The sequence below is a fragment of the Xenopus laevis genome, chromosome 3L (assembly GCF_017654675.1).
Source record: "Xenopus laevis strain J_2021 chromosome 3L, Xenopus_laevis_v10.1, whole genome shotgun sequence".
Classification (NCBI taxonomy): Eukaryota; Metazoa; Chordata; class Amphibia; order Anura; family Pipidae; genus Xenopus; species Xenopus laevis.
In genome coordinates this window covers 115,794,357-115,819,702 of record NC_054375.1, presented here as the reverse complement: position 1 = coordinate 115,819,702, position 25,346 = coordinate 115,794,357, and the positions used below count along the sequence as shown (strand labels likewise).

The 25,346-nt window shown below is 36.6% G+C and overlaps 1 protein-coding gene across 2 annotated transcripts in view; it reads left to right on the top strand.

Annotated features, from left to right (window-relative positions):
- The first annotated feature begins 5,226 nt into the window (after positions 1 to 5,226).
- acan.L (aggrecan L homeolog) overlaps positions 5,227 to 25,346 on the top strand; it is a 64,308-nt gene continuing 44,188 nt past the window's right edge. For both annotated transcript variants that reach the window (XM_041586851.1, XM_041586849.1), the window contains exon 1: positions 5,227 to 5,623. The gene's annotated coding sequence lies outside the window, so the exon portion shown is untranslated. The remainder of the gene's footprint in view (positions 5,624 to 25,346) is intronic.

Sequence of the window (25,346 nt, the reverse complement as noted above, 5' to 3'; positions counted from 1 at the left end):
CATCTCATAGCAGTGCCTCCTCTGTCAGGAGGTTCTATAAGCAACATTTTGGAGCAATTGTAGATAATTATTGTTCTCTTACAAGACTATCCTACCTCTATGGCAGTGGTGGGACTTCTAGAGGACCAGTGGAGAATGCCTATTTACCTCCTGCTGTATGCCCAGCCTAGAGGTCATTTAGGGGGAGACTTTTTTCTGTCCTAGAGATTAATTTTAACTCTGGAATAATAATGACTAGTAGAACAATTTTCAAGGAGGCTGTGACAATTTGTTAGTCCTCCACAAAAAAATTGCTTTTGACAGCAACATGGATTTTTCTTAAAGAATGAATATTACAACTCCAGAACGATTATAGTATTAAAAGTATAAGTTTCCAAAGTGAAATTTAAAAGCATGACCACAATGTACTACTTATAAGTGTTTTCTGGTAGTACACTTGCGGATCCCTGGTAAATAATTAAAATGTTTAAAAATGATTTCCTTTCACTGTAATAATAAAACACTATAATAATAAAACACTGCATTGAACTGCTAAATAAGATATAATTAATCCTTATTGAAGGCAAAATTGGGTTTAATAAATGTTTAAATTATTTTTCAGTAGATTGAATGTATGGAGATCCAAATTGTGGAAAGACCCTTTATCTGGACAATTCCAGGTTCTTAGCATTGTGGATACCTGTATAGAATCTGTTATTAATCATGTAGACAGGACTATAGCAATTGCACAGACTTATCAAGTATATTAATACAACCAGGGAAAATTAAAAAAATTGTCAAACATATATGTAGTCACTTGGTAACATTTGATGTACAGCACTGTTCATAGAGGAACATTTGTATTTGTGCACTTACTGTGTATTGCAACTGTATAACGTTTCTTAGTACCCATGAAAGCAATACAGAGTAATATCTTCACAATAATGTCTATTTAGACGTGCCTACGTGAATTATTGCTTGTATCCTATCCCTTAAAGTTAACTAATGTACAAAGAGGGACACTAAAGTCTGCTCCAATGAAGTTTACTGGCAATTAGCATGCAGATTGTTTGCCAACTTTGCCAGGTCATATTTTAAATGATTTCCAGGTGCACTTGAAATACTATTAAAGCACATGGTTGAATTTATCCATGATCAGGCTTCAGCTGAATTTTAGCCAGATGGGAGGTGAAGATGTAGGAATAAATTAAAAAAATTAATGTAGAGAAAAAAAGCAGTAGATTTATGAAAATATTATATAAAGAAAGCAATACATGTATGGTGTTTTTGGTGAGTTTCTAAAAACTATGGTTTCAAATACAAAAGATTGACTGGGCCTTTCTAGCTGCTGGACAGCTCCTGGTTTCAGGATAATGCTAGTTTGGTCAGTATTGGAATGATGGACTTAGTTCTAGAATCTTTGCTCCTTTTTTTAATTGGGCTGGCACATCTATTTTCTTTGATAACTGTATCAACTCATTTGTCAGAAAAACTATTTTGCGAGTTATAAAAAATGTTGATAAATCTTGATAAAACTGATTGCTGGGAACTGCTGGGAATCCCTCTAGACTCCCCATGTGTGTTGAACCAGCTCCTGAGTGAAGGACTTACACCACCCAGTCGTGTGTTTAACTTCATTGAGGTTAGAGAAGAAGCTTATATTTCTGATTATTTTCAGTTATCCTTTTTTTAATTAGAGTTTTGGGGTCATAGTACATTAAAAACCTGAATGATTTGACTACTTGTCACTCGAATTAAAGCGGATACTGTCACCTCAGAATTGTACCTCACTCCAAAATATGAAAAGATTTTACAGGGTTTATCTATTAAGGGGCCAAGGAATACAAAAGAGCTACGGATAGGCAAAGCAAAATAGAGCTTCACAAACACGGAAGATTCAGAAAACAGAATGATTCTTATTAAGGTATTTTACAATGTTTTGTGGCAACGCCCTACTTTATGTAGAGAGAGATATAAAAATCGCTTTATACATTTCACCTTCCTTGTTTGTATAGCCCTACAGTGCTTTTTCTATTTTGGGTATTGTAGAGTGGCAGTGAACTCAGATCCTCTGGTCATGGTTACCCAAATAAAAACAAATAGGAATATGTTGTGAGTTTTCAGAGGCTCCTTCGAGCGCTATCACTTTGTTTCTCTAGGCTGCAACCCTCCCAGATAAACCAAACAACTGTTAAATGTTTTTATATTCAGAGTGTTTACATCCAGAAAAAGTGGTGTGCGTAGGGTGTTACATAAAGGAACTTATAGTCAACTGGGTGTGACGTAGCATTTCCTGCCTGAACATAACTGAAAGAGTAGTTCACTTGTTTTGGCTTGTCAGCTTGGTAAAATGTAACATTTCTAGTTGTGACATTAGGTGTCTCCAACAATCCACTGCTTTTAGTTGTGTTTTCCAAGGAGTGTCAGATCTGTTACTTACACTGGGCTATAGATTGATCCTCCTATAGGCTGAAGTATAGATGTAAACAGCTTGCCCAGACTGGCAATCTGTGGGTTCTGGCAAATGCCAGAGGGGCTGCTATAAGGTGCCATAGACAGTCACTATTTAGTGGGCTGGTGGGGGCTGTTTGGGCCTTTGTGTACCTGAAATGCCAGGGCCTATTTTAATTCTCTGTCCGGACCTGAAGTCGCCCGAAGTTGCCTCACTGAGGCAACTTCGGGCGACTATTGAAAACGCATCGCCGCGTGTGCATTAGCGCAGGCGATTTTGCGCTGTAGCCTATGGCGAAAAAACGCTGAGGCAGTTCGGGGAGATAGTCGCGCAAAAGACGTGGCGATAAGTCGCCAGGCGACAAAATCTCCCCGAATCTCCTCGTCTGGCCTTATCCTAACACAAGATAACAGCTGCCTGGTAGATCTAAGAACAGCACTCAATAGTAAAAACCCATGTCCCACTGAGACACATTCAGTTACATTGAGAAGGAAAAACAGCAGCCTGCCAGAAAGCATTTCTCTACTAAAGTGCAGGCACAAGTCACATGACTGGGGGCAGCTGGGAAATTGACAAAATATCTAGCCCCATGTCAGATTTCAAAATTGAATATAAAAAAATCAGTTTGCTCTTTTGAGAAATGGATTTCAGTGCAGAATTCTGCTGGAGTAGCACTATTAACTGATGTGTTTTGAAAAAACCATGTTTTCCCAGTGACAGGATCCATTTAATGGGTTGGAAGCAGCTTACCTGTAGGGGTTAGCTGAGCTAAGAACATGCAGGCATTAGGGACTGTTCATTGGCTGTTACCATATTAGTGGGAGAGTTTAGGATGGAGGAAGTAGTAATGTATGGGCTGGCCCAAAGCCCTAACAAATTAAATTATGGGTTGTTTGCAAATATTTTTTGTATGTGTGAATGCTAATGCTATTTTTTGACTTTTGCTAATGCTTTTTGAATGACTTTATGAAGCTAAGAAAGATAGAGAGTTACCAGAACGTAGCGGTGCTTCATACAAAGGTTATTACTTGATAAAGTAAGCAAGCATTATCGCATTTTATATGTAAATGTAGCACATGGAAGCACTGTGTCATTAGAATGTTTGGGTGACATTTTATTTTTGTAGAGATACCTGTATGGCATATCTGAATAATACAGGTACGGGATCTTTTATTTGGAAACCTGTTATCCAGAAAGCTCCAAATTATGGGAAGACCATCTCCCATTGACTGCAAGTTAATCAAATAGTTTTAATTTTAAAAATGATAAAACAGTACCTTGTATTTAATCCTAACATTACATACTGGAGTAAAAACAAGCCTATTGTGTTTACTGAATATTTTAATGATGTGTTACTAGAATTAATTAAATAATAATAAAAAAAAAAATAATTACGGATAAGACCCCTTATCTAGAAAATCCCAGACCCAGAGCATTCTGGATAACAAATTCCATCAATAAAAAATGCAATAACTGTAAGTAGGTATTGCAATAACTGTAAGTGTATATGGATATACTATATTTAAGGTTTCTCTTTTGAGCTCATGTGATTGGCTCACAGAACAATGACATGCTTTTAATTGAACAAAGGGGATTTAAGGGCTAATGACACTCTGGAATTGTGGTGTGCAAAATGCACCTCTCTGCTTGCAGCATCCAGTCATCTAAAAAGGTTGGGAACTTGATGCTGGCACTACAGTCAAGGAGCTTTCCCAGGCCTCTTTCTATAATGACAAGAAGGAGTGGGGGGCAGTTACTGCTATTGCTCCTTGGGACAGCATTAATATAAGCCCACATTAGAAAGACATTTATTACAGTAATCTCCTGGCAAACTTACTAACCTCATTTCCAAAAACATTGGTATCACTTGTACTGAGTTTGCAAAACATTTGCAAGATACAAATTGAGGGGTTGTATGGTTTATTTTGGAAATATTCTATGTTGTACAAGTACTTTGCATAAACCACAGTTGCTTGTTCCAACAAAAAGACCCTTCCATTTTAGTACTCCCGGTTCCAGATCTCTTCTTCCAGCCAACAAATGATTCCAGAATTTGTATAATAGATCAGCATTACAGCAGGAGCCATCTAGGCAGTCTCCTAAAAGCTGGGGGGAGGCAGTATTAACAATTGGATACTATTTATTTTTCATATCTCAATCTTACCACTGCCTCCCCCCCCCCTGGTTTTTCGGAGACTGCCTGTGACTATTAGATACATATGTTAAAAACTGTTTATTTTTCATATCTCAATGTTTAAAGGGTTTTGAACATATGTATCTAGTATCTTATATGGAAAAAATTGAAACACCCCTGTACCCCCAGCCTGCAAATGTATCTTTGCAAGGGGCTACATAACAGTTGAGTCAATTTTTACTTTATCACATATATTTCAGGGCAGTGTTTCTACTGTATGTATATTCAGCAAATAACTTTTGGGGCTTTTGAGTTCTTGTACTTTGATTCCCTGTACATACAAGAATTAATGTGTTTCCTAAAGCTTTTACAAAGTTAACTTTTGTTATTTGAATAGTTTACACAATAGATCCCACGTTCTCTTCTACCATTTATAGTGAGGCATGTACTGTATAGGCCTCGAGCCTTTACGAAGCTGAGCAATGTTCTTGTATCTTATTGCTTCTCTTGCATACAGTTCTTAGTGAATTTGCAAGACTAAGGAAGGTTTTATATCCCCTTTCCTAGTGATGAGACACTCCAGGAGGTTGGAACTTGCCCCTTGTGTCCCAAAGCCCTCCCATTTCTTCTCCATCACTTTGCCACCAGTCTGTTACCCCTGGACTTCTGCTTACCTTTGCAGGAGGGTCCAGCACTTAGTAATCAGCAGGAATTTCCAGGAGGGAAAAAATTTGACAGGAGGAGTCTGGAAGTCAGTGCCTGTTTAACTTGGTCTGATTGTGAAAAAAAAATTCTTTCCCTCACACAATACACTACAGCCCTGCTGCTGCTTCTGCTGCTGCTGCTGCTGACTGCCTGACACAGTAACTACAAGGGGGATTTTGCTTTCTGCTGAGGGGTGGAAGGCTGGAAAACATCTGGAAGCTGTGAAGAAGCCAAGAGTGCCAAGAATATTCCCTTCAAAGAAACAAGAAAAGAAGAAAAAAAAACTTACATTTCACTTTTCTGCTAGGTGTATGGGACATAGATAATTGAAATTCTGCACTGAATTGTTAAAGGTAACATCTGTATTTTATTTCTTATGGGTCAGAACTTTCATCTTGTTACACAGATTAGTTAGCTAAGTGTCTCTTTTTACATTCATAACTTTATCCAAGCATCTGAAATATATATTTGCACTATATATTTTTATGTCAGATACCCTAAGATATGCATACATTTATGAATGGAGGTTGCTTGGTTCCCAGAACTTTAGCAGCAACTGTTTGAATGACGTTTGCTAGGATGAGCTATAAGATGCACAGAGTGAATGAGCTACTAAATGCAGTCCTGCTGGACTGACACACTGTACCAGTCCTTGTAGCATTCATTTATCTCAATCAGGCTTATTTACTAACCATGGAAAAACTGGAACCAGGGCAGAATCCCATAGCAACCAACCAGTCATTGGCATTGTTCTGCAAGAAGAAAGCAAAAATATGATTGGTTGACATGGGTTCCTACCCAACTGCAAATCTGCCAACTATTAGTTAATTAGTCCCTATGTCTTAACGGCTCCGTGGAAAACTGATAAATGAAAATGGAGCAACAGAAAAAGAAAAGGGTGATTTTTTTGTGAATTTTTACTTTCATTGAAGATTATTTTGCTAAACTTGGTAGATGACTGTAAAATCAAGGGTGCTGCTAACACATTGCAGACATTGTTTTATATTACAGGTATGGGACCCGTTATCCAGAAACCCGTAATCCAGAAAGATCAGCATTACGGAAAGGCCTTCTCCCATAGACTCCCAAATTATCCAAATTTCGAAAAATGATTTCCTTTTTCTCTATAAAAATAAAGCGCAGTACCTTGTTCTTGATCCACACTAAGATATAATGAATCCTTAATGGAAACAAAGCCAGCCTATTGGGTTTATTTAAAGTTTACATGATTTTTTAGTAGACTTAAGGTATGAAATTATAGAAAGATCCATTATCCAGAAAACCTCAGGTCCCGAGCATTCTAGATAACAGGTCCCATACCTGTAATATACACACTAAACTCCAGTTACATTTTAAACTCTCCCATACAAAGAATTTGTGACAAACCAACATGACCACTGGGGATGTGCAATAGATGTGACAGACATACAATTTCTGGCTATAGCCCCACTCCGCATGATTTTGTGCCATTTGCTGGAGGCGGTATCCACAACCGCACCCCATTCCCTTTACGGAGCACCCTGTGGATGTCCATATTTAATGTCCACATTACAAACATCACACTTTTGGGTAGTGGTTATAAATAAGTAAATCACGTTATTCTTACCTAATTATTAATCTGTTTGAGAAATGAATAGGAAATCTTTATTATGCATAGATTTCAGTGTATCTACACTATAGCCTCTGGAACACTTACACCAAAAGCATTTGTTACATCCCATAAGGCCCAGCATTATTCAGGCACTGAGACAACCCACAGTAGTGCAGTTTCCTTGGAACAGTGCAGATGTTGTGCAGCTACTCTGCTAAAGAGTCATGGGCAATTTGCCTTTATGTAGTAACAACCAACCCATCATTATAAATGAACCATTTAGTAGGTAGTTTAAAGGGTGGTTTGTTCAGGTAATGTAAGCATGATATAGACTTAAAATACCATGAAAGGGCATGATTGATATCTGAGCAACAACAAACGGATGGTAGCAATTTCCCTTATTTTGCTCCCAGAATAACGTAAATAAGGGTGGGATACGGAAAAGAAACGGTTCCTATATGAACTAAATATCATTGGCTGGACTGAAACAAGCTCTGGCAGAAGTGGGAGGGGATGAAGAGGTGATGTAGACTGGTAACATACTTAAAACAGGACTGTCTGTCAAAGTTTCCAATTTTTTCCCCTTTCTGAACCGCTATTTAAGGTTTCCTGTAAATGCAGGATTCCAACTAGGCTGAACAGTGGTCTTAAGTACACATCCAAGCCAAAGCAGGGAATGTAATATGGAAAATAAAGAAGTGAGTTTATTTTACGATGATATGGAAATACAGTAATAAAAAAGGGTACTGATTCCAAAAATGGTATATTTCCAGCAGTGGTTTTCCACAGCTGTTTATCTATTCCAATAATTATATTATTAGATAAAAAATAGAAAATATAACTTTTTTTTCTATCTTAATTATTAATTCTATTTTATTCATTTAAGTTGTAGTTTAAAAAAAAAACTTAGTTTGGTGCAAATTTGAAACATCTGTTATTGCCTTGTATTTTCTTTAAAAACCTAAATATAACAGATCCCTTATCAAACACACTAATGTACCACAGGTATAAGATCTATTATTCGGAATGCTTGGGACCTGTGGGTTTTCTGGATAAGGGGTTTTTCCTGTTTTTGGATCACCATACCTTAAGCCAACTAATAAACATCTACACATTAACATAAAGCCAGTAGGATAGCCTTGCCACCAAATAAGAAGGATTTGGTTAAAATTGACTCTATGGGAGATGGAATTCGGAGCTTTCTGGATATCAGGTTTTCAGATAAGAGATCCCATTCCAGTATAGGTAACCTGATTTATTCAGATATCCCAGATATAATAGGGAAGAGGATGTGTCTGATACCAGTAACATGGCACTGTCTATTATAATTTTCTTGCAGTTTTAAAGAAGCTTTATTGAACACAATTTTTAAACAAAGCTTCTGCTATAACAAATCAGTCAGATCTGTTGCTGAATGTCAAAGGATATTAAATCAGCAGTTGCTTGTGCTATTATTAGTCAGCCAATAGCGAATGATGAGAGAATGATGGGAAACATAGTTTTGCAAGAAAGTGCTTTTATCTGGGAATACCTGTTTATGTTGTGCTGATAAAGGACACAATAAATTCACAAGGTTTTAATCTGAACAGTTGAATGGTGGGCTACAGGAACAGGCTGCAAGATGAATTGTGGGATGGTTCATATTCAGCCAACCTGGCAGCCACCCAACTGAGACCCTTGGGCATGCACAAAAGTCATATTGCATGCCCAGTGTCTCTGCATGTGTGCTGTCAAGGGTAGAGCTGAGAAACCCAACATGGTGACCGTTCCAATACTGCATTAAGAATGGGCACCAATTTGATGACTGATGCCATCACATATGGCTGAGGGAACTGACAAATTAGGGGGAACATTTGTGACTATTCTGAAAAGCAGACTTTTATTTCAAATACATTATGGATTTGGCCATTTTGGTTTAAAATATTGTTTTGATTATGATACATTAATTTTGTCATTCCCTTGAATATTTCATCAGAGAAATATATAAATGGATAAGGTGTCCACTGGCTAAGATGCTTAAGAGCCTTTCTACCATTGCGAAGAACATGGTTTATGGAAGCTCTCAGTGTTCTAAGTTAACTTGTAGATATAAATACGACATCAAAGAATTCACCATGAACTTACCAGAACAGAAAACCAACCAAGTGAAGAGACAATAATAAATAAAGGGGTTCTGCAAAATTTACAATCAATGGCATTTAGGAGTGATGACTTTTCCTTCCTGTCCACAAACCGTTAACCTGGGGAAGCACAATGCTTCGAATGTCTTCATTTGATTTTAGCTCTCTCCCACTTGACTGTGACGGTTTGTGTGTAGGAACAAAATTTGTTGTTTTTTTTTTTTCTCCCACAAGATGACGCCAGCCCACTCCCTACACCTCCTCCCCCATCCTCCTCCTTGCTTAACAACCAAGCTCTGTGTGTCTGATGGCTAGCTTCTCACCATCAACAAAAGCACTGTTCATCTAGAGCCTTGGACCACATAGAGTGTGCCAGCTCTCCGCTACTAAGGGCTCATAGGGTAGCCAAGAAAAGTAAAGTTTGTTTAAATCTAAGAAAGGGCAAGCGAGAGGGAGCGAGAAAGATAGACAGAAAAATTAAAGCAGAAATGTGACCGTTATAAATGAAGGGGGGAAAATGTTCAATGGGACAACGGAAACCTTACAAGTTTACTTTTAAGCAATCACTAAACTGCTTGTGAGAAACAGAACAGACTCACTGTGTATGAATGAGAGACAGAATGTTTGAGTCTCTACTTTCAATAGCCCCACAGTCCTGCTGAAAAGAGAGTTTTTCCATGTTATGAATGTATGTATTTTAGGCTAGAATATAAGCATGGTGCACATCCACTCTTGGTTATATAGAAAACATTTTGATTTATTATGCTGACTGATCTGAAGTGGAGCAAGGAAGAGCCAACCGAAGTTGCTCTGTATATGGCATTTCTATAGTGTGTGCACAAAATTCTGGCTTCAGAAGGTTTATGGCCAATACTCATGAAACAAATACCAAGTTAAAATATATTTCAAACTGATTTGTATGGGATCAGCATGTTTTCCAGATCAGCCATGCCAAACATGTGGCCATTCAATTGTCACTGAACTACAACTGCCAATGTGCCCTGACAGCTAGGAGGAGTTATACAGTGTGCGGCAATGGCTTGGAGGTTGAATATACCTGAATCTATAGAGTATTTTTGTCATATAAAAATAATATTTGAGTTTCATTAAATAACTACTTTCATTTAGTGCCAGTTTCTGCTCTATTTTTTTCTAAGAGTGTTGGTACTGCACCCACAGTGTGGCCAAAGAGGGAAAATAAACAGGCCTGATTATGACTAAACATAGGGTAATGTGCCCACAAATTTCTAATTTTGTTTTTATTTCCTTTCCTGCAGTTAAAATGGATACAGTACATCCACACTCCTACTGGGCATGCTCAGTTCAGACCTTCCTATACTTTTCCACTAGTACTCAGCCAATGTCTGGAATATGAGAAACACAATATTTGTTTTCTGGTACTTTGGCACTTTGTCCCCAGTTTCTCAGGCTCAAAAAATATTTACTGACCCAATACTGTTGTTCTTTTCTAATCGGTCATTAAATACACACAAACACCAAACTAGACCAAACAGGTCTCAGCTCAGGTTTTATTGGTGAATGTGCTTGAATGTGCATACTAATATCGGTCTACTATATATTTTTTACTCTGATATGCTATTATCATAAGACAATTTAATGTTTTTAATATGGAAGCTTTATGTATTTTTCATATCTGTTTAGTATTCTTCGTTATTGCTGGTAACCCTAACATATAATTTACTGACTGATCTACTTCACTCAACACAGTATAACATACATAGGGGCAGATTTATTATGGGTCGAATTGAAAATTCGAATTAGAATTTTTGGTCAAAACTGTAAAATTTGACTAGGGAATTATTCAAACTCGAATCAAGTTGTTTTAGAAGATTCAAATTCATTTTTCAAGATTTATCATACTCTGGGCCCTTAAGAATTCGAATTCGAATATTTGCCAACGAAAACCTGCCGAATTGATGTATGTCAATGGGATAGATCCAGTGACCAATTTGGAGATGTTTGTAGCCTTCCTGACATTCCAGTTTTGTTGAATTCAAATCAAATTTGATTAGAGTCAGTAAAATTTGTCTGAGTTTTGGATATTCAATTTTTTTAATAAATAACCCCCCAATTGAATTTCAAATAAAATCTAATTCATGTGAGTTAAACATTAAAGGACGGTTTTATTTAAACTGGAGTGCTGTCTATGGAAAGAAATTTGTCTACTTTGGTGGAGCCCCTGTGACCAGGCTTAATGACTTGCAACTAATCATACTCTGGGCTGAAAAAGTATGTGCGGATTAATTGGAATTAATAGTTAAAAAACTCACATGAATTCGAACCTTGATAAATGTGCCTCCCCATATTCATAATCAATGGGAATTTAATTGGTCAATCATTGGAAAACATAGGTCCAACATTAATGGTGAAATTAAATAAAAGTTGCACCTAGGATAAATATTCATGAAAACTAAAAATGAAAAATGCAATGTGATATTTTTCATTAAACAGCTTATTACAAGGCACATTGTAAAAGACCATAGCCTATTCTTTAACAACTGCTTAAAGATGCAGTTATCTTTTTCAGTGCACAATCCACCTACTAGAGGTTGAAGTGCTACAGGTTGGCAAAATGTATATTAAATATGAGCGAAGGACGTTTGTTTGCATTGCAAATGATTTGCATTTGATGCAGCCTTGCTTGTCTACAGCTGAGATAGGCAACAAACAGCCCTGCTGATGTTGTTGAAACCTGCAATACTTTCTACTTATATATCACAGAATGTGACATAAGATAGCTCAAAGTAAAATAGTGATGATAACATAGGACACTTTTTCACTTGACCGGGCATAGCACACATTATTCAATGGGTAGTTTGATACTTTATGTCAGCCATTCGTTACATCTTTACATATAGCAAAGTGGTACAGTTGTAAATGGCACAGTGCAACAACATATATATATATATATATATATATATATATATATATATATATATATATATATATATATATATATATCTCTGGACAGTCCAAAAATCTACTGAAGTGCAAAAGATATATATATAGATCGGCACACAGTCTTGTGTATACAGTGTTGTTTTATTTCCAATCACTTTGTATTCCAACATTTTAGTCCTCACTAGGACCTTTGTTCTTGGTAAAGGTCCTAGTGAGGGCCAAAACATTGGAATCCTTCATAAAGGTCTTACCGAGGGCCGAAATGTTGGACAGCACAGTGACTGGAAATGGAACAACACTATATACACAAGCTGGTGTGCCGATCAATCTTCTTGTAGGTATTTACTTATTTTTAACCAAGATCATGTGTAATATATATATATATATATATATATATATTTATAAAATTTATGTATTTATTTATTTATTTTAGATATTCAAATAAGCGATGAACTCAGCCAGGACTGATATTTGGGGGAAGGCTAGACATAACTCCTGTCAGGGGGCCCAGAATTCTGCATAAGGGATCAGCTTCCTAGTTGGGTAGACTTGGCAGAATTTGAGAAGATCTGGGACATGACCAGACTGATTGAGTATGTCTAAGATAATTTATACATTATTCTGCAATTACATAATTGTTTTAGTGTCCAACTTTTGTTGTTTAAAAATATTTGTGTGTGGGTGTATATATATATATATATATATATATATCCTTATCACATTTAAATAAAGGGATTGTGGAGATGTGTGACTTTATATAAAGATCAGTGTGCAATCTTTGGTGTCTTTGCATACAGTATTCAGTAATATGACAGCACCACGCACATCCCTTCAAGTTGACTACTACTAACTTTTTCTATTAATATAGTTTAAGGGGAGAACAACCACTTAAATGGATGGTTCACCTTTAAGTTAACTTTTAGAATGTTATAAAATTGCTAATTCTAAGCAGATTTTCAATTGACCTTTGTAGTTTTCAGTTATTTGCCTTCTTCTTCTGACTCTTCCCAAAATTGAAATGGGGGTCACTAACCGCATCTAAAAAACAAATGCTCTGTAGGGCTACACATTTATTTTTAGTGCTATTTTGTATTACTGATCTTTCTATTTGGGTCCTTTCTTATTCATATTCCAGTCTCTTGCTAGGGTAATTTGTACCTTAGCAGCCAGGTCGCTGAACTGAACTGGTGAAAAAAAAGCTAAATAACTCAAAAAACACAAATAAAAAATGAAAATGAGTTGCAAATACTGTTTTTTACCGTGAAATGGCTAAAAATTTCACGATACGCATTGATGTCAATGGGTGTCAAAATAATTTTGACGCGTGTCAATTTGGACACGAGCGACAATTTTTACATGCATGACTATTTGGGCCAAATGCATTAAAGTCAATAGGTGTCCGAATAATTTTGATGTGCGACAATTTTTATGCACGCAACAATTTTGACACTGGTCAATTTATTTTTGGTGCAGTGGATTTTTTGCCAGCAAATTGTCTCTGCAGTTTCGCAAATTCATTTGCTCGTGGAGAAGCGAAAGGAAATTCACTGCAAATTCATGTCTGCCGAATTTATTCGCCCATCACTATCTATTGTCAATGTTACCTGAAGCATTATCTGCTGCAAAGCAAGCTACCAGTGCAAAGCTTGGAGCTGAGAGAGGTGGGCAGGTGTGGGGCAGACCATCACTAACACATCGCTGAAGATATCAACATAGACCTCCTGATCCTGACTGCTTCACAACTAACTAACAATTAGACAATCGTTCAAAAAAGAGCTGCCTCAACATTCTATTCCTTACTTGGGTAGCAAGATCATGCACTATTTCGTTACTTTTACCCATGTATATATTTTTCATGTATTTTTTGTATTAATGTTTTTATTCTAAATACATATACATAGATATATTTATTTGTAATATAAATTAATTTTTGAGCCAGCAATCGTTTAAAGATCAAAGAAGGTATTTGTTTATATATAAATTGTATAGCATCCAACATTTCAGTCCTTATTAGGACCTTGATCAGTGAAACATTGGATACAGTACAATATGTCATCAAATATTCACTTTCTTTGACCACTAAAGGAGTGGTCCAGGAATTATTTGCTAAATATTTATTGACTGAATACCCAATATCAGCTAGGGACAAGTTTATTAATATTCGATCAATGCACTATATTGAAAGATAAAATGCAATTATGATAAAGAACATGGTTTTGTTGTTTTAAAGCAACGTACCCAATCCTTATGGTTGAATGTTAATAAAACACCCACTTAGAAAATGGATCATCTATATGCAGAAGTCTACAGTAGGAACAGATGTCCCGTACATAGTAGGCTGTACATAAAGGGGAACTCCACAAAAACATAACTTAAACTTTTTGAAAAGTAAACATAATTTCAAGCAACTTCACAATATACATCATTAAAAAAATATGCAGACTTTTCATGATTTGTAATGGTTCCCTAAGCCTAGCCCCTGCTCTCCTGCTGATCTCTCTGACTACTTTGCTGAGCTGGCTGACTACTGTTACTTTGTTTTAACAGACAGCTGTCCTCAGCCTGCATCCTCCAAACCCCACAATTCCCTGCACACATCATTGCAATAAGGAAAGGAACCTTACAGTGCAATGCATTGTGGGTTATGTAGTTCCTGCTGTCTGTAAGCTGTAGAGAAGTTGTTACAATTTGTCAGTGTTTAGTCCCTCCTTCCCTGCCAGGATTTCAAATGATGCAGAAAGAAAAGAACTGTTAAACAGTTGGATTCCAGCATATAAAATATCATTTATTCATACTTTTTGAAGAAACAGGTAACTGTGATGGGTATATTAGGTTTCTGTGTTATGTGGGCCTCTTTATCAAATTTTGATTTGGAAGCGGAGTTCCCCTTCTACTTTGAATTTTCCCTCTTTTAGCCATGCATCTATTACAGTCTAAGAAAATTAACTCATTAAAAATGGTGGCATCTCTAATTGAAATGACATTTCCAAATATCATATGCCCCTCAAAATATTTTTGTAAATAATGAAATAAGACTATAACTTGTTTCATTATTAAAAAAAAAAATACTTTGAAATTGGCCCATCGAATTAAAATACTTTGAATATCAAAGTCGATGTATTGTTGTACATGATGAAGTTTACAGTTCTGAATCAGAATCTTCACAGTCAATTGGGGGGCTATTACATTCCCTGTCTTAAACAGACCTCATATTCACCTCAGTTGTTCCTATTTATATGGTTTGTAGGAAGAAAAAAGCCTAATGGGGGAGGATTCGTAAAATTGCTGGTAAAAGTAAATCTAGTAAATATGTTGTATAAAAAATTTTGCGTCGACATATTCAAAGACAAGTTTTCTGTCAATTTTCCACCACACCGACAATTTTAAAAAGTGGGTGTGCAACCTTTTTGAAAATTGGTCTTACTCAACATTTTTACAGACATTTTTTCCACCAAAATGTCTCTGCCATAATGGAAATGTCAGGGGAAAATGTTGATAGGTTAATTTGGCTTAAGACTTTTTAAGCGGTATTGCAACAAATCCATAAAATTAAAAGATATTTTCTGTGATTTTGTTGTCCTTACATTTATACAAGTAGTTTTAAATTTTGGTGGTCCCACACTCCAATATGTAACAGGGTTCCTCTCAACAGAACAGTGGCACCGTCCAAGCCACCAAACTTCCAAGATCAGCATACAATTCACTCTAGAGAACCACAGCGAGCTCAGTATTGTTTCATTTTTTCACAACATGTTTTGGATATACATATCCTTCATCAGGTGCTTGGTCATTGGGTGCTTGGTCATCAGGTGCTTGATCATCAGGTGCTTGGTCATCAGGTGCTTGGTCATCAGGTGCTTGATCATCAGGTGCTTGGTCATCGGGTGCTTGGTCATCGGGTGCTTGGTCATCGGGTGCTTGGTCATCAGGTGCTTGATCATCAGGTGCTTGGTCATCGGGTGCTTGGTCATCAGGTGCTTGATCATCAGGTGCTTGGTCATCGGGTGCTTGGTCATCGGGTGCTTGGCACCTGATGAAGAATATGTATATCTGAAACATGTTGTGAAAAAATAAAACAATACTGAACTCGCTGTGGTTCTGCAGAGTGAATTTTATGCCACCATTTTTACAATTTTGTTGAAACTTTAACAACTGTGTACTTACCAACACTTTTGTGAATTCCTCCCTATGTCTCAGTTAATGAAAGCAGAGAACGTCAAAGGCCAAATATATGTACTGTATATAGAAGACCCCAGAAAAGAATAAACACTAAGGGGCAGATTTATGAAGGGTCAAATTTCGAAGTGCAAAAAACTTGGAAATTCGACCATCGAATAGGTTACTTCGACATCCGAAGTCAAAGTCAAAGTATTTTTAACATCATACGATCGTATTCCGAACGTACGATCGTACTATGATCGTACTTCGAATTGAACAATTTGAACAATTTGATTTCACTTCAATTCGGTAGGTTTAAGGTGGCAAGGTGTCGATTAACGAATGGTCGAATAGTCGAAGTATTTTCACTTCTAGTCGAAGTTGAATTTAGGCCTATTCGATGGTTGAAGTACCCAAAAAATTTTTGAAATTCAAAGTTTTTAACTTTGAAAATTCACTTCGACCCTTAGTAAATGTGCCCCTATATAAACATATGATGGGGAGTAAGCTCTATGCCCCACTATGATTTATATCAGAGAACAAAGTTGCAATGAAATCTTTGAAGCTATACCGCTGTAAAGATTGCACACACACAAATACAATAGTGAATAGCCAGAAAGCTGTATGTGGCATTTTGGCAGAGGAGCAGAAGGAAAACTTTTATAGAGAAGCCTCTGTATTTTTGCTTAGTCTCAAATTAAATCAGAATAGAAAATGTAGGAATGTCTGCATTGCCAGAGTCTGGAAGAATATATTTGAGCAAAGTGGATATAAACTATTTAGTTGAAGGAATATTTCATTTCAAATATTTGTTATCAGAGGAGCTCCCCAGCCTGGCATGTTTTATTATTCTATACATGGCAATACAATTATAATTGTTCCCAATACTGAGTATCCACAAAAGACCTTACAGCCAAAGGTGTAACAAGGAAATGTGAATACTATAATGACATCTGTATGCATTTTGTCTCTTATAAGACGAATTCCTTACAATAATTTGTAAAAAGAAAAATCTAAATAAGACTATACACAATTTTTTTTTAACTGGTTAAAATTAATACTGACTAAAAGTAGTTGGTGTTCCTACAGAGTCTACCTTTTACACAACATGCCTCTAAAAGGAAATTCATTTTTTTTTATTTAAAAACCTTAAAATTTAGTGGGGGGGTCCAACTGAAATTCTGGTCTTCTCGTCCTTGTGCAAAACTGTAAGTTTGGTTTAGAGCATTTACACCACAGTGAATGCATATGTCAGTTATCAATACTGGAAGAGCATTTGAGCTCTGGCTTGTCTCAGCATAGGGGTTCCTCTATATTTTGTGCCATATTTAACCTTCCTTTGGATTTCATAATTCTTCTGAAATGACTTGAAGTTTAATTATACATCATTTCTTTTTCTCATTAACTTGGGCAGAATTCTCTGCAGCCACTCCATAGCTATATGAAACATTGTCTTGCTATCTGCATACATAATGAGACTTGAAACAAAGTCCTAATCTAGAGGAGATGTTCCAATAAGTTGTGGACCCTGTTTGTCTTCAAACCATGAAAATATTTGAGCAGAGTGTCTCTATAAAGGTTTCCATTCATCTAGGTCATGATATATCTATTAGTGGTAAATTTGTTTTAGTCAACTAGATTTGCCCAGTAGTTTTTAAAGTCAATTACTCTTACAATGAGGGAAGGTGTCAGCATGTGCCGTATGACTGCAGTACATTAGGTGTCTTTGAGCCTTATTTATAAGTTATGAATGGGGTCTTATTCAGCCTGCAGGGACTAGCTTCCTAACTTGCATGCTGATTTACCCTGCATGTCTGGGAACTGCCAACGTCTGTGCTATATGCAACAAGTGTGGCATGCCATATTGGTTTGTATAGAAAGTATTATGGGTGTGATTAAGAAATGTAATTTCTGTCACTCTTTGTTTGTATTGCTAATCTGAACCTTAACAGAGTACAACTTTTGCTATACCCAAAAATGGGTAGAAAACGATATATGCTGTAGAAACTGGAGGGTCATTGACTTATCCCTGGAAAGAAGTGCAAGAGCTAGAGGTGGGGATGCCTACATGCCTCACCCTGCCTGCAATTCATGAATACAAGGCCCATTTATTGTACTTTACACACTGCCTTTAAGGTTGTAAAGTACCCCTTAAAGGACAAGGAAAGGCAAAAAAATAAAATCCCATTTTTACTTTCTTTAATGAAAAAGAAACCTTTCTCCAATATACTTTAATTAAAAAATGTGAACCGTTTTTATAAGAAACCTTACGGTATGCAGTGAAAGTCTCCCTTCATTTACTGCTATGGATAGGAATTGTCAGATGGTCCCTAACTGCTGAGCAGGGAAACAATCATACTTATGAACAGCAGGGGGAGCCCCCACCTTACTTACCAGCCATGCAGAATTCAAGGAGCTTTGTTTATGAAGATCCCTAAGCAGCCCAGACTACACTGAGCATGTGCAGGGTCAGGGTCAGGGTCAGGCAAAGATGTTTAACAAAGTTACAAGATGACAGCCCCCTGTGGCCAACTTTGAAAGCATAAATCAGTTGTTTGATTAGGCTTGTGGTGCAGTAAGTTCATGCTTATGTTTAGTATACAAAATACAGCATTTCTAGCCTTATCCTATTTTAGACTTTCCTTGTCCTTTAAGTCTTTTAGCTAGATCATTTTTTTCACATAAAGTGAAAGGATCTATATTTGTTAACACTTTGTCTAGCTCTAGAAAAGCATATGCAAACATTTCTGCCCCAGTATAATCAATGGATAAAATGCTCTGCTTCCACATATAGGACTATTTGATTGTAAGAGTATTTTATGCCTTTACTGTCTTTAATAATTAGATACCTATGTTTTTTCCATATCCAAAGTAAAGAGATGCGAATGTTTTGCTTTCTGAGGTCTATCCTAATCATTAATACTCTGCAGAATGATAGCTCTTTATATATCAAAGCAGAACTTGGTGATATCAGGATGTACGTGGTTGAGACTGACTCAGGTAGTCGATAGACCAAGATTGTCCAAGTGGAGGCTTCTGATGAGGTCTGAAATTTACTTTTGTTTATCTTGATAGTAGCAGTAGAACACTGAACATTAGTGAACAGGCAGTTCACCAGCTATTATGGAATCAATCAACTTTGGTTTAAAAAGGAACCTTGTGGTCCAGCAGTTGTTGTAGTGGCTATAACATTATTTCCCATATAAGATCTTATGCTGCAGGATGTATTGAGAGTATTTAGATAAATAATAAGCCCCATTATTCTTCTGGTCTTCATTTACACTTTAGAAAAAATTTGTAGTTGGGTGAGACAACCCAAAATATTGCAATTACTTAGCCTTCTGTGAACTATATTTTCACCAATATGAAATAAAATGTTATGCCTGGGTAAGATGGTAAACACAAAAATTAAAATTCCTTTCTTTTTCTGCTACATTTTTGGTTCATTTGGCACTCTTTATACTTTCACATGAGTGAATAATTTACCAATATATGATAAAATTATATGATAAAAATATTTTTAAAATTCTGAAGCTTTCGATGTCAATTTGCAACATACTTTAGTCATTATTAACCTACATTTTGATCATAATCACCATGCTTTTCTCCCACAATGCACTGTTTTTTCATCATTTATGCAATGGGCTGATTCTCTTGACACAATTACACTGAACCTACCACAATTGCGTCCACTCCATCAAATATAATTTATTAGTTCTGACAATGCTAACCCCAATTCACACTGTACTAGGTCCTCTTGTCAAGCTCCCTTAGCTCATAACAAGACCACAAGTCAGATTATGGTGGTTTAGATTTAAACTAAATTACCTTCAGTGTATGCCTTGAATCCTATAATTTCTTCATCCATTCCACTCAGCCTGCTGCTCTCAAGTTTATCAGTAGCAATTCAAAGCAAGGTGATTCTCACAGTCACTATTTTTAATAAGTTGGAAACAAAAAAGTATAAATTTTGCAAAAAAAAAATGATTGACATAAATACAAGTAATACAAGGCAAAGGACATTAGTCAGCTAATTATGGCTTTGCTGTGAACAACACTTTCTTGGATTTTGGAAAGTAATAAATGTCAGTTTGCAGTCTGAACTCTTGGCTGGCTCAGGATACTGCCATTATTAATAGTTTACAGCAGCTGGAGGTCTGCAAATGTGACATTCATGCTTTGAGGGTAAATAGGGTTATTGCCTTTAAAACACATACAGCTACTGATTAAGTGGTCAGTTGGTTTTATATAAGCACGTATAAGTGCCAACCAATAAATGGCAACTGCAGTTCACCAGTGTTTATCCAAGATAGTAATAGTTATTTCATATTAGCCAGCATTATGCTTTGTGGTTTTTATTTAGGCTTGTGATTTAAACTGAATTAACATTTAGAATAATAAAACCTATTTTTGACCTCAGCAATGCCACATATGTAAACCAGTCCTTAAGAATATAAGGTTTCTGATAACTTTTAAATCAACAATCAATACTGGTCATATCGGCCTTTTGGGCTCTGACACAGATGTTAAGGGAATCCCTCTCAATACCATTTATCTCTTTTATTTTCATTAAAAAAAAATATTTCCACTAAGTTTGGCTCAATGCATAATACCAACCAGTACACAGATTTAACCATGGGACACAGCACATTCCCCTAAGGTTACTTTGATTCCTATCTTTTTCTTATTCCCCATAAGCACTGTTTCTAAATCCTTCTTTCTTCATTCTATAAGGAAACGCACTTTTTACTCTGTGAAACCAAAGTGAAAAGCATTGTGCTCTCACCTTATCCCATCTAGATTTTTGGAATCTCCTTATGCTTTATGATTTCAACCTACAGTAACACACATGCAAATATTTCCCATTGTTTAAAATTTCTACACACTTGCTTTTTATATAATTATCTTTTTATATAATTAACAGCTTCTTACTTCTAAATTAAATTATTCTGCAATATTATGTATCTTCTTTCTAATCTCTCTCTTTGTTACCCCTGCTCTTTTATACCTTCCACCCATTTCTCTGACTGCTCTAGTAGATTATAGCTCAGTGGCCCTAGAATTAAAAGGTAAGTGTCCCCAGAAATGTATAACACAATGGCCAAAGCAGTTTATGGTGCAGTCATTTCTATTAAATGTGTATTAGGGCATATTGTACTTTGTATGTACAATTTAGATTGCATGACACCTCCTGGGGTAAATCTTATTACAACCCATAATTTCAAAGCCTACTAACTACAGGAGGAATAAATTCTTGAATGGACTCTTGTCACACAGCCCTAATACACACTAAAAGAGACATGACATACAGATTCTGGTGTAGAAGTCATTTCTGTTTTATTCCAAATTAAGGGTTTGGCATACAGTACAAACAATTAGGAATAATAAGCAGTTCTCTCTGCAGGAAAACACATTTATCCAAACCTGTACATTTTTCAGCCCTAGAATACCTGTAGAATAATTGCACAGTAAATGAATTGTTTAGAAGGATTAATTGCACGGCTCTTGACACAGCAAAATATTGATTCACAGCATAGGTCACTCTCTACAATTTGTTGGGCTTCTAATCAGCAAATATCCCATTGTGTTAAAATGTGTTAGCAATATCTAGCTCTTCCGTGCATTGTGATCTGCAATTCTTCATTTAGTAAATGTCATGACACTTACAGAGTCTGAAGCCATTCATTAGAAATCTCATCATATGAACATGTTTGTTATATCTTTATATTTGGTGATTATTAGGGAAGTGTCTGTATTATTAATTAATATTATTAATTAAAGAGTATATGCTAATAGGAAGGAACAGTGCCTATGCCTATGCCTCCCTCTGCGTGTGCACCTGCATCCAGAATTGGGGGTGAAGGAGTAGTGCCTAGCTTGGAGTAGGGAGCGGGCTAGGGTTGGCAGGGCACCCAGTCCGACCATGGGAATGAGGTCCCTGCCTTGTAGATCATATATTTTTTAAAAGCTTTAAAGGCTTTTCTTTCTGAAGTTCCAGAGACATTTTTTGCTGTGTTATTCCCTAAGTGTGAATGTATTGCAGAAAATTATTTCTATGCTTATTTGTCTAAAAAAATAGACTATGGTCATCATTTTATGGATAAAGAAATTTCCCCAGCACACCCAAGCCTCTTCTACTCTTTAAAACAGTGTTTGGTCTGGAGGAGTGGCACCTTTCTGAACATCTATAGGGACATGACCCTCAAAACATTGCACCACATTAATAACCACGCAGGTCCCACTCGCAGATACCCTGTTGTGCTAGTTTATGTTCCTATAACGACATCATTTTATCACAAATGAATTATGCTTTAAATCATACAAGTTATCCAATCAAATTGCAGTATAACTATTAGGTCACATCAGATCTAAACTAACCTGTATATATTATCTCAGATTAGAGATGTTAGCTCATAGTATATTGAGGTTTTGTGAAATTTTTTGTGATTTTCTTTTTCTCTGTAATAATAAAACAGTACCTTGTACTTGATCACAGCTAAGATAATGAATCCTATTTAATTAATGCTCAAATTTTTTTTAGTAGACTTATGGCATGGAAATCAAATTACAGAAAGACCCCTTATCCGTAAAAACCCAGGTCCCAGTAAGGATTGACAAATGATTGAAGATATTTATTTAATCGCAACCGTATATACTTGAGTATAAACCGACCCGAGTATAAGCCGAGTTACCTAATTTTACCTACGAAAACTGGGAAAACTTATTGACTCTAGTATAAGCCTAGACACAACTACAGCCCTGTCTCCCAGCAGCGCACATTCCGCCAAAGCGACCCCCCCAGCGATCAACCGGACTTCTTTGCAAAGTTGATGGTGACAGAGAATTGCCAAATGGATTACTGTGTGCATTGTCCCACTGTCCCACTACCATGTGCAGAGGGCGCTGTGTGATACTGCCATCACTGTTAATCTTTTGTTTAACCAACAGAGGGTGCTGTGTGATATTGCCATCACTGTTAATCCTTCATATAACCAACAGAGGGCGCTGTGTGATATTGCAGTCACTGTTATTCTTTCATATAACCAACAGAGGGCGCTGTGTGATATTGCAGTCACTGTTATTCTTTCATATAACCAACAGAGGGCGCACTGTTATTCTTTCATATAACCAACAGATGGCGCTGTGTGATATTGCAGTCACTATTATTCTTTCATATAACCAACAGAGGGTGCTGTGTGTTATTGCAGTCACTGTTATTCTTTCATATAACCAACAGAGGGCGCACTGTTATTCTTTCATATAACCAACAGATGGTGCTGTGTGATTTTGCAGTCACTGTTATTCTTACATATAACCAACAGAGGGCGCACTGTTATTCTTTCATATAACCAACAGAGGGCGCTGTGTGATATTGCAGTCTCTCCCCCAGTGAACTGTTGGTATAGGAATGATTAAAAGTGACTGTAATCTCAGCTACTGCTCGCTGACCCGAGTATAAGCCGAGGTAGACTTTTTCAGCACATTTTGGATGCTGAAAAACTCGGCTTATACTCGAGTATATACGGTATTTATTTATTAAATAAATTTAATGTAAATTCTAACGTTGCAGCTACAACAGTGTGACCTTTCTCAAGGAACTGTATATCCACAAACAAGGCCCATGCTTTAGTAACCAAATGTTGCACATGATTAAAAGGGACCTGTCACTCTAAGAAATAATTATAAATAATTTGCTATCATGTTAGTTGTGCAAAATAAACTTTACTTACACTATATTTATTATTTAAATTTTGTTACCTTCAGTCTTTACATTACACAATCACAGCAAGCTGGCAGTAGCCATTTTGTAGACACTGTTATTAAGACAAATTGTGTATCACCCCAAAATCTTGTGTATGCACCAGAATGGGGGGCCTAATGTCCATGCACAGTGCCCTACACAATTATTGAGCCTGAGGAGGGAAGGGACAATGTGAAGAGAGTAGTGAAATGTAAGAATTGCTGAATGGAAAGTGAAAGTAATTGACTGCCCCACCTCTCTGCCTCAGGCATAGAGGTGGGGCAGATAATATTTGATTGACAGCTCAGATATTTAAACACATTTATAACAGGTATGGATAGTTTAATGAAACAAATAATTTGTGTTCCATGTTTAATTTGCAAAGGACATTCATTATACAACTTTGTAGGTGACAGGTCTACTTTAATAATATATATATGTATGCCTCAAATAGCTTCATAATGAAGAAACGCTCATTTCAGTTGTTTATTTAAACTTTTGATTGCTCGTAAACTCCAAAAGAAGTGTAACAGCTGTGTAATAAGTGGAAAGGGGTTATATGCCCAGCACAAAGCATGTCATATAGTTCAGTCTTAGAAAATGCTGCTCCTCTGCACTGTGCTAGAACAGAATGCCTTGATTAATTCAAGCAGCTGATTTTTCCTTTTCCTCCGTGGGCTGGGATTGCTGCCAGTTACAGTCTATATGCCAAAGGGAAAATCTTCTGTCATCAGCTTTTCCCATAGAGTCTTTGGTTTGCTCCACAGACACAGACAGGGCAGAGGATTTAACAGACCTTGTGGGTAACTACAGCCAGAAGGTCTCCAGCATCTTCTGTATTTTTCCCTGAAAAGTATACAAACAGTGAATGCCCAGGCAAATTACTCCATGTGTAACCTCAGTAATAACACCACCAGCAACACAAGAAGCAAGACTCCATGAGCCTCAGAAAAATGTGCTACAGAATTCCAATTGTAGACATTATGGGATAGAATGTGCGTTGTGAGCATTCTAGCTCCCTTAACCCATACGTAATAAAATGCACTAAGTTTACCCAGTAGCAATAATCCATAGCAACCAATAACATGTTTGCTTTTAAACAGGTGACCAGTAAATTCCTACCTGCTGATTGGTTGCTATGGGTTACTGCTCCTGGGCTAACTTAGTGCCTTTTAAGACAGAACTCCTTCACTGGCTTATGCTGATTCTAGCCCAAACCAGGGCAAAGGTCCATACAGGCAAAGTTACAACACTCCATCCTGACCTATTCAAATTAACATAACAGCTCCACAGCATGTATGTATGTATATTTTGATTTATAGAATAAACAGAGTCGTTACAATAATAAATACAAATAAATACAAATATGAATACAAAGTACAGTTACAGTTAAGATTAAGAGCTTAGTGTCAAAGAGGCAAGAGGATGGAGGTCCCTGCTCCATAGAGCTTACAATCTAGGGAGAAGAGTTTGAGTATGAAACGCAGAAAAATATTTATATGCAGTTGTTCCCTTCTCTCTTTAATAAAAGTGTGAAGAAGTGG